This window comes from Oncorhynchus kisutch, linkage group LG3, assembly GCF_002021735.2.
Source record: "Oncorhynchus kisutch isolate 150728-3 linkage group LG3, Okis_V2, whole genome shotgun sequence".
NCBI lineage: Eukaryota > Metazoa > Chordata > Actinopteri > Salmoniformes > Salmonidae > Oncorhynchus > Oncorhynchus kisutch.
In genome coordinates this window covers 36,331,707-36,348,033 of record NC_034176.2, presented here as the reverse complement: position 1 = coordinate 36,348,033, position 16,327 = coordinate 36,331,707, and the positions used below count along the sequence as shown (strand labels likewise).

The 16,327-nt window shown below is 45.7% G+C and overlaps 1 protein-coding gene across 1 annotated transcript in view; it reads right to left on the bottom strand.

Moving 5' to 3' along the window:
• LOC109881904 (semaphorin-4C) overlaps positions 1-5,088 on the bottom strand; it is a 56,985-nt gene extending 51,897 nt beyond the window's left edge. Inside the window, exon 1 of the mRNA XM_020474005.2 lies at positions 4,513-5,088. The gene's annotated coding sequence lies outside the window, so the exon portion shown is untranslated. The remainder of the gene's footprint in view (positions 1-4,512) is intronic.
• Between the last annotated feature and the right edge of the window lie 11,239 nt (positions 5,089-16,327).

Below are 16,327 nucleotides of genomic sequence, written 5' to 3'. Positions count from 1 at the left end.
CTGTGCCTCTGCCCCTGCTCTCTCCTGTCGGAAAAGGCCATCAACTCAGCTCAGCCTCACTCCTTCTTGGCTAAGCTCCTGCTCCATACCAGCTTCAGGGCTACTTTTTATTGTTATTTTTGTCCAGCCACAGTTTATGTGTTTGTGTGTGTGTGTGTTTTAGTGTGCGTGCGTGTGTGTAACAGGCCTTCGCTCCGGGCACTTCCTGCCACTAACGGTTCGGTGGCGCAGTCACACGGGAACACAAGGCGAGCTGTATCGGAACAGAACAATGCCAAAAAAAAGCTCTAATAAAAACAAACTGCAATGCTCAACTGGGGGAAATAGGCTCGTCTCCTGCTGTTCATCTGCATGGATGGACCACAGTCTGCAAACACAATGCAGTGCCCACAGGCCCACAGTCAGGGAAGGCTAGGTAACACCGGGAAAAGCTTTATTCTCATTCTGCTACTACACACAATACACACACACACACACTCCTACCCCATGGACCACCATGTTTATTACACACAAGCAGGCACGCACACACTGCATAATACACACCAAACACACAACTACAGACACAATGGACCCAAACAGCCCTGGCTCATTAACTAGAGCACAAAGGATAACAGTGACATTGATGCTAAGGAAACAGAATGGACAGTAGAAAGAGAAAGGCTGCTGAAAACATCTGTTCAAGGAGAGCGAAAACAACATGAGTTCCTACTTCCAACCAACTAACACACATCAATCTCCTCTCCTCTCCGTAAATAACATGTTTTAGGTGCCGTCCCAAATGGCACTATTAATACAAGTGCACTACTTTTTGACCAAGGCCCGTAGGTCCCTGGTTAGAAGTAGTGCACTATATAGGGAGTTGGGTGTCATTTGGGACGGACTCATACAGTACGTAGGCCTTATACAGCCCGAGCTTGTTGGCAAGCCTTTGGCACAAAGGAAATCACTGTCCAACTGTCTCTAATACAATCCAGCTTCCACCTGCTTCAGGGGAGCCCACAACCAAATGCTGAGATAAGACAAATGGAGGAAAAAAAAGATGACCCCACTTCAGGCTGTTCTAAGAAGCTGTTATGAGATGGAATAACACAGAATCTACGTTGAACAAATATCATTATGCCAGGCAACACACACATAAAATGACAGAAACATATACAAGTAGATGCCGCCCCCCCCCCCCCCCCCCCCCAACAGAGTGAGTTTTTGAAAATCAGCATGGGAGCCTTGAGGGAGGACAGTGAAATAGCAGATCAGTGGTCAATACTGGTCAGCTGGTAAAAAGAAACACAAGCAGCTCTTTGCTCTATCCAGCGCCACTCTCTCTCTCATACATAACGCAATGCTTCGGTCGGAACACTGGCCTTCTTATGAACCGTGCAGGGAGAGAAGGAGAGGTTTCTCTGAAGCTCAATATCTCAAACTACAGTGCACATCCTCTAGGGATTTTGACCCAGAAGACAGGCCAAAGTGTCTCATCTTATGTAGAGCTAGAATGTTACTGTAGAACCAGAACAGGGGACAGAAATCACCAGTGTGATCTATTCACAGGACCGCTCCTATGTGTGTGTTTGTGAGTTTGTTTAACCCTCCTTGTGGGTACCATAAGTCCTCACAAAGAGAAGTTAAACAAGGAAAATTCAGGTTAGGAATTTGGGTTAGGTATAGTTTTAGGGTTAGGGTTAGAGGTTTGGGGTTAAGGTTAGAGTTATGGTTAGGTTAAGGTTGGGTTAGATTTAGGGTTAGGGAAAATAGGATTTTAGATGGGAATCAATTATTTGGTCCCCACAAGGATAGCAATACAAAACTGTGTGTGTGTGTTTTCGACTGCATACAAAATGGTGTGTTTTAAAAAGTAACCGTGTGTGTTCGTGTGTGTGTGTGTGTGTGCTGCAGAGGGAACCCAGGCAGCTACACTTCACAGTCCTGCGTCGATGAGTGTTTCTCTCTCTGGCCCACAGCTGCACACACAGCAGCCTCTCTCCAGCACACAGAGGGCTTTGGGAGCACCATCAAAACACAGGCCTATAACAACCCAAACTACCCCCACCCCTATCCCTGATCCCCTCACCCTCCCCATGATGCACTTAAAACACTATACCCCCCCTGCACCCAGCTTCTCTAAACATCATGCTGTGTCCAGCCCCAGCCCAACCCCCCACCGTTTCCCTTCAGGCCTAACACACACACACACACACGCGCACATGCACACGCACACACAGACAGACACAAAGCCAGATGACCCATCTGCTCCTGTTCCGAAGCCCTCTCAGCTGGCCTGCCTGCATCACACCATCACAGCCCCAGCCACTGGCACGGACTCTGCACTTCTTTACTCTCCACTGCTGCCGACCGACAGGCCTGCTATAGTGCTGATACAAGACTATCACCCTCATTACACACCAGGATAGAGAGAGGGTGGGAGAATAGAGAGAGGATGGGAGAATAGAGAGAGGTTGGGAGAATAGTGAGAGGATAGAGAGAGTATGAAAGGAGGGTGGAGGAGAGAGACAGGGTCAAATTGAGGAGAAATGGAGGCTGAGAGAGAGAGAGAGAGAGAAGGATCGGAGAGGAATTAACATTTGAAGATGGAGAAGGATCCAAATTCCAAAGGAGAGCAATGAATCGTGAAAAGAGGGGCTCTTTTTTTAATCTCATCCCCAGATTGCTGCAGCAACACAAGGGTAAAATCAAACTGTTGCTCACTGAGCTGTGCAGTGAACCGCATGCATTCAAACAGATTATTGCTTGCGAACAAAACAGGTTGAAATCAGTTGTGAATATATATGCAGGCGTTACGGCATCACCAGCAGAGAGAAAAGAGATTGATGTAACCGTGGAATTCACATGTTTGGATGGCGGTCTGCCACGCGTGGTCACTCACTCCAATATCTGCTGCGTTTACATTTCACAAGAGGCACAGGGATGACCGAATGCACTGTAGCAGCCAGACGCAGGACATGTGTTGGTGCTCCATGCAACCACCACGCTGCACACAGGACAGCTAGCTTCAGCTTCACACACGCACACACACACACACACACACACACACACACACACACACACACACACACACACACACACACACACACACACACACACACACAGGATAATGGAGATAAAGAGAGCCAAGTGGTTACAAATCCATCTTTCGCCACTTAACCTAAAGAACGACGGCATCACAGTATTAAAAGCTCTTTATAGGCCAACCATGAGGCTGCCTGCGAGGGGGCTGAGGAGCAGTGGGGATTCTGGGGACTAGGAGGAGGGGCAGGCAGCAGGATGTGGGGCCCATTGTGTGGCAACAATGAAGAGATCAACCCGGCAGGAGCCAAATCGGACTCTCAATAGACGCTTTAACATCTGGGGGGAGGGAGGGCGCTGAGTGTGCATGCTTCCACCACCATTTCCCCTGCCTGCCAAATGGACACACACAGGCCCTGGAGAAGTGTGGTGAATATCCCTAGACACACATGGGCACACACCCTGGAAATGTCAACACACCACCGACACCATTGGCATTGTAATTTCGCTGTGGCAGTATTATTCGTTGTGCGCGTGCGCGCACACTCGCACACACACAGACTTTAAAAACTGATCGTGGACCAGTCCTTAGGAATAAAGTCAGCACCACACAATCCAACGTGCGCAAACCCTGTTGTCCAGTCAGTCAGTCACCCAGCAAAGCAGTTCAACTGTTCTGCTCACACGCTCTAGCCAATTACTATAATCAGTCAGCTGAAGCTAACATTTACTTCATTACCGTTAAAAAGAAAGCAACAAAAAAGAACTGGTCGAATTAATGCGTTAAGCCACTGTGAACTGGATAATTGTATAATGTTTAATAACGGTAAAATAGTCCTCTCCAAAAGATCTATAGCGTGATAACAACGTACACATATCAGACACGTGATTTTCTTTCGAATCTGATCTAATTACAGTGGCTGTTTCGCAATCCAATGTATCCAAATGGCTTTAACAGTTAAGCTACGCTGTGCCCGATTTTAGACAGCATACATCCTCTATTTCACTCACTACAAACGTGGCACACATACATAGAACATGTATGTCGAGAAATAAGGAAACTGTCTACCCAGATGATTTCGAACAGCATCGAATAAATATGGTCTGAATCAGGATTTAAATGTGGTTTTGTAGGCTAACAAAAAAAACATTTGATTCGCTTCCAACGGCTTCCCAACCGCAGTGCGCTGTTTACAGTGGACTAGTAGAGATAAAGTTGCTGCAAGAATACAATTACGTTAGGTAAAAAAACATTGTCCAGTATACATAACATCCGGTAAGAACAGTGTAGCCCACTTTTAAAGCTTGTGGCAACAGTTGGAGCCCTGCTGACTAAGCCAACGAACGTATCAGATGTTTTCCTCATTTTTTTCTCCTCTTATTTTTGGCTACTTTAAATATTCAACATTGGGCATTCTCACGATGTATCCAACCTACAGGATAACGCTCAAAGGATTTGAATACTGTTGCAATGATTGCAAAAAAACTTACCGTAGTATTCGTTCTCTTCTGTAAGCTTCTCTGTTCAGCAGTTGTGATGATAATAATGCAATAGGCCTACTCTCTCTTGTCAGTTCTCTCCGCAGTCGCGTAAACTGACGACAGATTCCGTATCCTTTTCCTTTCCGTTATCTCGGCTTGGTTTTTGGACGATTCAGTTAGTTATAAATTATTCCACATTCCCAACAAATGTCACTTGGAATTTGTTTGCGTTTTTCCTTTACATTTCTTGCGAAGCATCTGGAAATCAAGACGATATATGATGCTGTCAGTTTACATAGCGGAACTCGCTCTCTGCTCCGCTCACTCCCTCAATCGCCAGGCTCTGTAATAGGAAACCAAGAAAGATCCACTTCCAAAGCATATAAAACCTCTCCTCGGCGCTCTCCGACGCAGAACTGCACAACTCTCGATATGAAGAAGTTTCTGCAGAAATAAAAACTGTCAGTAGATAGAGAGAGAGGGACATCGGTTGGTCGTCGCATTAATGAACAGATATTCCGGTGGAATACCGGTTAAGTGTGCCTATACCGTTACGCTGCAGCGTGTGCCATACTTCTGTATTACGTATCACAGTGGGGACCAAGGATGACACAAAGGCACAAACAGGTCCCCGCCCATTCCCCCTGTGCAATTCCCAGACTGGGCTATTTGATAGTCCCAAAAGTCAGGTTACAGAGGAACAGCCCTTTTGATGAGTTATGGTAATTTGGGCATATATAACACACTATATAGATATGAATATGAGTTTGATTAGGTAAATTCATATCAGATTTCTAGACCATTTTTGTGATTTGTTTTAGGAAGTGGACTTCTGTGAGGAATAAAATATATGTCTATCTGTCTGTCTAGTGATGACGAGAAAGTAAAATATTGTATGATGATATTGTACAGGTGTCGGATCTTAATTTGACCAGTTTCTCAAAGCAGGAAAAGAATCCTGCAGCAAAAGGGAATGTGAATTATTGTGTGGATTATAATGGATGGACATTTTTGTAGGGTTTGATATATATTTAGTTAGGGGCAATCAAGACGGACATTTTTTAAATGACACATTTTTGAATTATTTTGAAACGGTGCAGGAAATTTCCTGCAACAGGGTGATTAAATTAAGATACTACAACGGTATGATGGAGGGGAAGAGAACAACAGATCTGAAAGAGGAAACATACAAAACATGGGATTATGATTGGCAGATTAGGTTGATTGGCAGATTAGGTGGCGGGATTAGGAGGTATAGTATAGTAAAGAATCCGATCATCTCAAATACCCAAGAGATTTCATACTAATAAATTCAGACAGAAGTTTGATCTTCTTTGTCTCTTGGTATGGGAATGGATGATTAAAAGTCCTGTGTGAATGCATGTGTATTATATGTACAGTAAACTGTTACCACAGTGAGCTATAGGCATTATAATATGTCAATATTATGGGCTGTTATTCTAATAGACTCTGAAGAAGTGATTTGCATTAAGACTATAAATCCAGTAGCCTATGTTATCACAGTGGGTTAGATATTGTAATAAAGTGTTGCGTTTCTGACAGGCTCAGAGGAAATAGTTGGCTCGTGTTTGAAAATTGGCCCATAGCACTTACAGAAATGTCAAAGTGAATTGACTAAGTCTCAGACATAAATCTCCAGACAGTGGAGATGTGTAGCTCCAAGCGTGTATGGCATAGATAGAAGGTATGTAAAGGTGAAATAGTGAAGAGGCCCATTCAACTTCAATCACTAAGTCAATTGTGTTACTTCTGTTACTTTAGTTGTGTAATGTTGATGTACTATGCCTACCAATAGGAACGGTAAACAGGTATAAGCACTCCAATCCATTGCGTGTTTTTGCTGAAATCAAACATCTGTGAGCTAGAGGGTGGAGCTACATTTGTTTTAGTTCAAGTGGCATCATTCATTCCTGTCAGATTTAATGTAGAGGCCTTTGCAGTTTGCACATGAAGCCTTGAAACAACCCTAAAAGCATAAATTAGAGCTGCTGACAAAGAGTGCAAGACACAGTGCCTTGTATTCTGACCCCTTCCTCCTTTCCACATTCTGTTACGTTACACCCTTATTCTAAAATTGATGAAAGAAATGTTTTTCCTTAAATCAATCTACACACAATACCCCATAATGACAAAGCAAAAACAAGTTTTTAGAAATGTACATAAGTATTCAGGCCCTTTGAGATGTTTCTATAAATTGAATGGAGTCCACCTGTAGTAAATTCAAATGATTGGACATGATTTGGAAAGGCACACACCTGCCTATATAAGGTCCCACAGTTGACAGTGCATGTCAGAGCAAAAAACCAAGCCATGAGGTCAAAGGAATTGTCTGTACAGCCTGGAGACAGGATTGTGTCGAAGCACAGATCTGAGGAAGGGTACCAAAAAATTTCTGCATTATTGAAGGTCCCCAAGAACACAGTGGCCTCCATCATTCATAAACGGAAGAAGTTTGGAACTACCAACTCTTCCTAGAGCTGGTCGCCCGGCCAAACTGAGCAATCGGGGGAGAAGGGCCTTGGTCAGGGAGGTGAACAAGAAACTGATGGTCACTATTTCAAAGCTCCAGAGTTCCTCTATGGAGATGGGAGAACCTTCCAGAAGGACAACCATCTCTGCAGCACTCCACCAATTAGGTCTTTATGGTAGAGTGGCCAGACGGAAGCCGCTCCTAAATCTTGATGAAACCAAGATTGAAGTGTCACGTCTGGAGGGACTGGGGGACTAGTCAGGATCGAGGGAAAGATGAACGGAGCAAAGTACAGCGAGATCCTTGATGAAAACCTGTTCCAGAGTGCTCAGGACCTCAGACTGGGGCGAAGGTTCACCTTCCAACAGGACAACGACCTTAAGTACACAGTCAAGACAACAGAGACACCTTGAGTGGCCCAGCCAGAGCTCGGACTTGAACCCAATCGAACATCTCTGTAGAGACCTGAAAATAGCTGTGCACCTATGCTCCCCGTCCAACCTGACAGAGCTTGAGAGGATCTGCAGAGAAGAATGGGAGAAACTCAACCTGTCACACCCTTATCTGTTTCACTTATCTTTGTGATTGTTTCCACCCCCCTCCAGGTGTTGCCCATTTTCCCCATTATCCCCTGTGTATTTATAATGGTGTTCTCTGTTTGTCGTTCGCCAGTTTGTCTTGTTTGTTAAGTCAACCAGTGGTTTTTTGTATCAATTCCTGCTTTTCTCCAGTCTCTCTTTTCTCGTCCTCCTGGTTTTGACCCTTGCCTGTCCTGACCCTGAGCACATCCGCCTGACCACTCTTCCTGCCCCTGACACTGAGCCTGCCTGCTGTCCTGTACCTTTGCACCGTCTCTGGATTACCAACCCCCCCAGAACGCTTCAATGGAGAGTCAAGCACCTGTCGGGGGTTTCTAGCTCAGTGTGCCCTAATTTTGGGCATTAGCTCTCCTCCTTCCCCTCGGATCGCTCCAAGATAGCCTATCTCATCACGCTGATGTCCGGGAGGGCTCTCACCTGGGCTACTGCTGTATGGGAACAGCAGCCGGCCATATGCGTTAGTCTGGAGAGGTTCGTGGGAGAGGTGAATAAGGTTTTTTACTCCCCATTCTCCGAGAGAGAAGCTGCCTGGGAGATAATCCAGCTTCGACAGGACTCCTGTAGTGTGGCTGACTATGCAGTGGAATTCCGGCACGTTGGCATAGGAGAGTGCTTGGAACCAGGAAGCACTGTTCAATATGTTCCTGCACGGCATCCCGGAGGAGGTCAAGGACAAGCTTGCTGCTCGGGAGGTACCTACGGATCTCGATTCCCTCATTGCTTTGACCATCCGAATCGATGGGTGGCTACGGGAACGACAGAGGGAGAGGAAATTCGACTTCACTCGCACGTCCAGGGATTCCAGCTTGACTCCGAGTCATCATGGAAGTCCCCAACAATCCCGTTGCTGAGAGAACCCGAGGACTCCCGACCTTTCACGAGAGTCGCCGGAGACTGCTGAGTAACCGCTTCCCGAGCCTATGCAACTATCTAGAGCTGGGCTAACGCCAGCGGAACGGCAATACAGGATCAACACGAAGAGTTGTCTGTATTGCGGGACTCTTTGTCATTTTGTGTCCTCTTGTCCTCTAAAGAGATCAGGCTCACTGGTAGGAGCGAGTTCTCTGCTGGGTCATATGGAGAACTTTCCTCCTTCCCTTGCTCGCACCCCTGTTCATGCCATTCTGCTGTTTAGCCAGTCTAAATCTCTCCAGGTCCTCATTGACTCTGGGGCAGATGAGAGGTTTTTTGGACACTACCCTGGCTTCCGAGCTGAATATGCCCACTCAGCCCCTCTCCACTTCCATGGATGGTAGAGCTCTGGACGTGTGCGCTACAGGCCTGTGTCACTCATATTACCACTCCCATCAACCTACGGGTGTCAGGGAATCACAGTGAGACTATTTAATTCCTACTCATCAAGTCTCCTCAGATTCCCATGGTATTGGGATTCTCCTGGCTCCAGCAACACAATCCCCTCATCAACTGGTCTACTGGTTCCATCATGGGCTGGAGTCCATTCTGCCACGCCCAGTATCTGAAGTCAGCACAACCTTCCCCGGGACATCATCCTGCTTGCTCGGATGGTGCCCGGGGGGGGTCACTGTATTTTCTAAGCTGGATATACGGCACGCCTACCACCTGGTGCGGATACGGGAGGGGTGGAGTGGAAGACCGCATTCAACACGGCCAGCGGCCACTATGAGTATTTGGTCATGCCATTTGGCCTCACCAATAACCCTGCCGTGTTCTGGTAAATGATGTTCTCCGTGACATGTTGAACCGGTTCATCTTCGCCGACATTGATGACATTCTCATCTTCTCCCTCTCCCCCCAATAACATGTGTTCGATGTCCGACAGGTTCTTCAACGCCTCCTGGAGAACCAGCTGTTTGTCAAGGCAGAGAAGTGTGAGTTCCATCGCTCCACCATCCCCTTTCTGGGGTACATCATCTCTGCTGGGAGTGTCCAGATGGATCCCGGGAAGGTGATAGTGGTTGGTGGTAGATTGGCCCCAGCCTTCTTCCAGAGTGCAGCTGCAACGCTTCCTGGATTCGCCAACTTCTATCGCCGCTTTATCTGGGGTTACAGCACCCTGGCTTCCCCCCTGTCAGCACTCACTTCTCCCAAGGTTCCCTTCACGTGGTCCCCTGCTGCTGACCAGGCGTTCCCTGGAACTCAAACACCGCTTCACCACTGCTCCCATCCTGGTTTATTCTGACCTTTCCCTTCAGTTCGTGGTGGAGGCTGATGCGTCGGATATAGGAGTGGGTGCGGTCCTGTCCTAGCGTTCTGCCCTGGACCTGAAGCAACATCCCTGCGCCTTCTTCTCCCATTGCCTCAACTCCACAGCGAAAAACTACGATGTGGGAAATCGTGAGCTTCTCCTAGTGAATATGGCATTGGAGGAATGGAGCCACAGGCTGGAAGGGGATGATCATCCATTCAAACCATTGGACCGACCACAAAAACCTGCAGCATCTCCGCACCACCAAACGCCTCAACTCAAGGCACGCTAGATGGGCCCTGCTGTTCACATGGTTCAACTTCTCCCTCTCATATCGGCCCGGGATCCAAGAATGTCAAGCCGGAGGCACTGTCTTGCCGTTATAGCCCCATGGCTATTACCCCAGAGCCCGAGACCATCCTTCCCACCTCGTGTCTGGCAACGGCACTCAGTTGGGGTATAGGGAAACAGGTCCGGGAGGCACAGCGTTCCCAGCCTAAACCCCGGATGTTCGTGCCTGACGTGGTTGGATTTCGTCAAGGGTCTCCCTCCGTCTGAGGGCAACACTGCCATCCTGACTGTGGTTGACCGGTTTTCCAAGGCCGCCAACTTCATTCCTCTCCCCAAACTACCCTCGGCAAAGGAGACGGCCCAGCTCATGGTGCAGCACGTCGTCCGGATCCATGGACTGCCCGTGGACATGGTCTCCGACTGGGGTCCTCAGTTTTCGTCCCAGTTCTGGAAGGCGGTCTGCACCCTCATTGGGTTGTCGGCCAGCCTATCCTCTGGGTTCCAGTCCAATGGCCAGTCGGAGCGAGCCAACCAGGACCTAGAGACAACTCTCCACTGCCTGGTCTCCACCAACCCCACCACCTGGAGCCAGCAGCTTGTGTGGGTGGAACGCACGCCCCTGTTGCTGTAGTAAACATTGTTACGTCGACATGTCTAAAAACCTGTTTTTGCTTTGTCATTATGGGGTATTGTGTGTAGATTGATGACGGGAAAAACAATTTAATATATTTTATAATAAGTCTGTAACGTAACAAAATGTGGAAAAAGTGAAGGGGTCTGAATAGTTTCCCAATGCTCTGTAGATAGCCCAAATACACCACTCAGCATGTTGTGTAACACCTACCCAATATGTTGTTAGAGTGATGGAACAGTCAGGAAAAACAATAACAAGTCAAGTTAAATGCTTACAGAAATTAGGCTACAGACAGTTTTGTTTTTTCCAAAAGTTAATTTAAAGGGATAAAATATGCAGATTTGCTTGGATAGATCCTCTGATCCTCTGAGAGGATAGATCCTCTTTTAGTAATCACTGGTTTGATAAGCCATCATAGACCTAAATGACTTGGCATGTTCATGCTGTAAATTAAATTAATGGGAATCTATAAGCTAGCAGGGTTATGTTGTCTGCTGGAAAGAGATTCAAGGCCTGAGATACCATATATAAACGAGAGCGAGAGAGAGAGATTTCATGTGGTGGTGAATTGGTCTCAAACGGAAACACATATGATGCAAACTGTCACGGCTGATGAAAGGAGAGGACCAAGGTGCAGCGTGGTAGGCGTACATTTTCTTTCATTAAGAAAAATGATGCAGACAAAACAATAAACAATACCAAACAAACCGTGAAGCTTAAGGCTATGTGCCATCAAACAAAGTTAACTTCCCACAAACACAGGTGGGAAAAAGGGTACCTAAGTATGGTTCCCAATCAGAGACAACGATAGACAGCTGTCCCTGATTGAGAACCATACCCGGCCAAGTCATAGAGATGGAAAATCATAGAAACACAACACATAGAAATGCCCACCCCAACTCACACCCTGACCAAACCAAAATAGAGACATAAAAAGGATCTCCAAGGCGTGACACAAGCTGATCTGAGCTGAATCCGTAATGTGGCAGTGTGTAAAAAATAATGTGGCAGTATGTAATGTGGCAGTATGTAAAAACATTGTGCCAGGCAGGTCAATCAAATAATAAACAGACACATGAAACCTCTAACTGTCGCTAAATAAATCCAATGTGAAAAGATTGAAGGATGATCCGTGCGAGGCAAGGCAATGTAGGGCTTGGGTTACACATCATAAACGTAGCAGAGATTACCAAAGGGGTGATTCACAAATCAGGTCAATCCTCCCGGTAACAAGAGAGAGACTTGGGCTGTTATATTGATGGGAGTTTTAAACCCTGTGGAGCTCCAGCTTCAAGGGGAAAAAATATCCCCAGACGTATTATAAGCGAGATAGCAGCACACTTGAAATGCTAAATCATTGTTTTGTTCAATTGTGCTTATTTTGGTCCCAGAGTAGAGCAAGCCTGTCTTGCCAAGGTTGAATGCTGCAACAAGCTCTCACAGTCTCACATCAGAATTAGCCATTCATCCATGTTCCTCAAACGTCAAATTTCAAAGTTGCTCCAAAAGTCACATTTCTAAGTGTTTAAGGTTACGTTTAGGCATTAACTCCAAATCTTTAAGGTTAGGGTTAAGTGTGGGCATTAAGTCTGAATGATTAAGGTAAGGGTTAAGTTTTGGGATAGGCTTCAAAACAAAAATCTCAGAGACAACTATCGCTGGATTCAAACATGCAACCTTCAGCACTAAAGGCAGATGCTTACATCCGTCTGCCTTCCCCACCCTCATCGCCCCAGCAAAACCAAAACCTACTTGAAGTGAACAGCGCTCACTGTTGCCCGTAGTTGCCGGTTTCAACGTCATCTCCCAACGCCCTCAGACAGGGATGGACGTGGACTACTGACTTGAATCACGTGTGACAAGGCTGTGAATTACAACCCAGTTTGAATGAATCATGAGCTGCAGTAGAAACAGTATTAGAACATGATTGAGCACATGGTGAGAAAAACAGCTGTAGAAAACAGGCCAGAACGGAGTGAGAAGTGGGGTACAGGTTCATTATGACAAAGGTCAGGGGTCAACTCCCATGAGCCTTTGCTGTGGTGGCTGCAATCACTCAGGCTGTGTCTCAAATGACACCGTATTTCCTAAGTGGTGTACTACTTTTGACCATTCTGACCAGGGCGAATAGGGCTCTGGTCAAAAGTAGTGCACTAAAAAGTGGAAAAGGTGCCATTTGAGATGCATCCTCACTCTACCTGGTTTTTGCTCCATTTGAAATTTCCATTACGACAAGCTAGGCTCTGGTTTATAGAGGCTACGGTTTATGAGGGAAGGTTTATGGCGTTTAAAATAACAAGGTAACTATTCTGCTTTATTTAACACAGTACCCTATTTCTTAGCATGTTAGGCCTTTTAGCTACTGTACTGGTTCATTGCAATTATTGAAATGCACACCAGAGGCCACAGCTAAAACCGGACAAAGCTTACATAATACATATTTGCAGTATTATGTATTTGTTGTATTCTACCAGGTAATTGTGGCCTAAAATCAACCTGTAGATCACAAGCTACTGTAACTGAATGGATTATTATTATTTATGCTTACTTCATCATGATTTGTAATGAATAGCTAATAATGCAGATGTTTTTAATCAAGACAAATAGGAATTACTGAGGTACGACGTAAGGAAGTAACATACAGTATTGACATTTTGATCCTGAACACTGATTAAGGGATCTGTCATAAATTCCTTCGTAGGCCTTTTTGCAACATTAGCTTCTTGACAGCCACCATTCTCCTCAAATGCTGACCTGTCACATTTCATTACATTGCAATTTCACGAGTAAACATTTGAGGAGAGAAACAGAGAAATGGCAACAATTCGTGTTCGATTTTCTTTCTCTCCAATATTTCACTGCTGTGGCATCGACTGCAGAAAATCATTTATATTGAGATGAGAGTTAAAACATGTCCGATATGATAAGTCGCACCGTTCTATTCTGGCCGAGCCAGGAAATTACAGCACAGCACCACATGATTTTATTTGAGTAGCATATTCATTAAAGGACGATCGGATTTGACACAAACGTTTTTTAATCCTAGCACTTCCTAGACTGAAAATGAACATTTTTACGAATGTCCTTCATTAACGTAACTCACAAGAATCATAGATCTTTTTCATCTAACCTACGAAGAGGAATACGCTTTTTAGAATCACCTCGAAACACATTGCGTTATTAGAAGTCTCAAATGGAGCAATTTCTTCATCAAAGCAGAACAGATCCATCTGTAACGAACGTCCCCGCCGTCTCACTCTTTAAATACTCCCTTAGCTAAATCTCTTTAAAAAAAAAACCCATCAGAGATTGAGAAATAAACATTCTCTAAGCATAAACTCTCCTCCACTTAATTTCAGTAAATTCCTAATTCTATAAATCTTCTTAAGTGCTTTTTAAAGTCTGGCACACAATACCCCTCTTTGCCACGCTTAGTCTCTTATGTCTCTTATGGCATATCAATATGCAAATGTTCTTGTCTTATGTAAAGAGAAAAGTTTGGGGTCTGTTTAATTCTGTTGGAAACTGTTAAAAGTGAATGTGGGCTCCGCGGCTGCTGCGGCTTGGGTCCCCAGGCGGCTGGCTGCGTTGTTCCTGTGCGTGTTCAGTCAGTCTGTGAGCTGTGGTAAAGTTGCTGAGGAAGGCAGAGCTGGGACCCAGGGGACCCCACACCTCTCAGTCACTCTGTCCCCCCCTGGCCATTGAGTCACCATAATGAGCAGCACCACCAGCCTCCCAACCCACAGCTCCCTCTCCTCCCTCTACCCTCTTCTCCCTATGGTACGCATGCTACACTGCCTGCCTTACTGCCTGCCTGCTTGAGACCTCACTTTATAATACATAAGCGAACAGCGCATACATGGGAATTTATATATAGCCTACGGGTACAGTATACGACTAGATGTTTTAAAAATGTATTTCTTTGTATTTCACCTTTATTTAACCAGGTAGGCTAGTTGAGAACAAGTTCTCATTTACAACTGCGACCTGGCCTAGATAAAGCAAAGCAGTTCGACACAAACCACAACAACCACAATAGGCCATAGTAGCGGAGTAATTACAATTTAGCAAATGAACACTGGAATGATCGATGAGCAGATGATGATGTGCAAGTAGATGAGAGACCATATATAATTGTTCAGTTGAAACAGAGAGCTACTGCTTCTACACCTGCATTGCTTGCTGTTTGGGGCTTTAGGCTGGGTTTCTGTACAGCACGTTGAGACGTCAGCTGATGTAAGAAGGGCTATATAAATATGTTTGATTTGATGTACTGTACATGAGGGAAGGTGGGAGGGTTGTACAATGAGTTATGTTCACGTGTTGCCATTAACTTAGTACAGTAACAAGCTTTTCCAAGAAGACCTGTCTTTTTCAGATAAGACTAGAAGTTTCAAGTGAAATGTTTTGGTTTGACGTAGCCATATTAACTTCACTGTAAAAGCAGTCTTCTGCCGGGGGCTATGTGGTGATATAGCAACCCAGTAAACGGTCCTGTCCACTGAAGGAGCTGCCAAGAATCCTGAGCACGGCTCCTTGCCTCCACCAGCTGATCTTGTGTATCCCAAATGGCACCCTATTCCCATATATAGTGCGCTATGTTTGACCTGGGGCCCTGGTCAAAAGTAGTGGACTATATAGGGAATAGGTTACCGTTTGGGACTCAGCCTCTGCCTCCTAGAGAGGAATGTTGTTTTTGTGACTGGCTGTTGAATTGGACGTTGAAAGCCTCAACCAGCTGAACCAGTTGATGTGAGCATAAAAACAGAATGTTGTTGAACATGGTGCAGATTGTGATGCATTTCTATTAGCTGGGGTGGGGAGGTAATGCCCTCGTCAACCAACCTTGTGCCAGGGGTGTGAGTGTGCAACTACCACACACACGCTTTGAACATGTGTGCCATCTCACATCAACATATTCTGTCCACCTCTGATTTTACCCATCACCCCCCTCCACCATGAACACTCCATTATAAGTCATCTAATTCCGGTTGTTAGGAGTTACTGAGATGCATTCTCTGAGATTAAATTCAATCCATTTACCTGAGACACACCACTCCCTCACTCCATGTAACAAGTATCCAATTTAAGAGGGCTAATTTTACCAGTCCATCTTGTTAGGTCTCAAGAGATATCAAGGCCTGCCAGGAGTTGATTTCGGGAGACAGCCGTTGCCTCACACCCCGTGCCCATCCTACCAGGGGCATTTTCCGCTGGCATGACCCCCGGTCCCCCCAGCCCCTCTATGTATTGAGGGAGACAGTAGATCTTCTCTCTCTCTGTGCCAAGGCCATGAAGGCTGGCTTCCAGGCTGGCACAGTGTCAACATTCCCCACAGTTTGGCCATAAGAATGAATGCTACAGCAGAACACAGCCATCTTCAGACTCCTAAAGGGCAAATCAGTCATCTGTGAAAAACACAGTAAATACTAAACACCACTTCCTATAAATGCCCATCATTACAACCAGCAATCCTTCATGCTTCTAAAACGTGGTCCCAGTTGTAACCGGGTTACAAACACCTGTGTAGAGGGCTTTGTGATATATAGGGAAAAGCAAGATAAATTACTTGGCCTGGCCTTCTAGATAATATGTCAATTTTATGTCCTTTAAAGGCCTTTAGAGGGCTTCAGGTCTCTTTG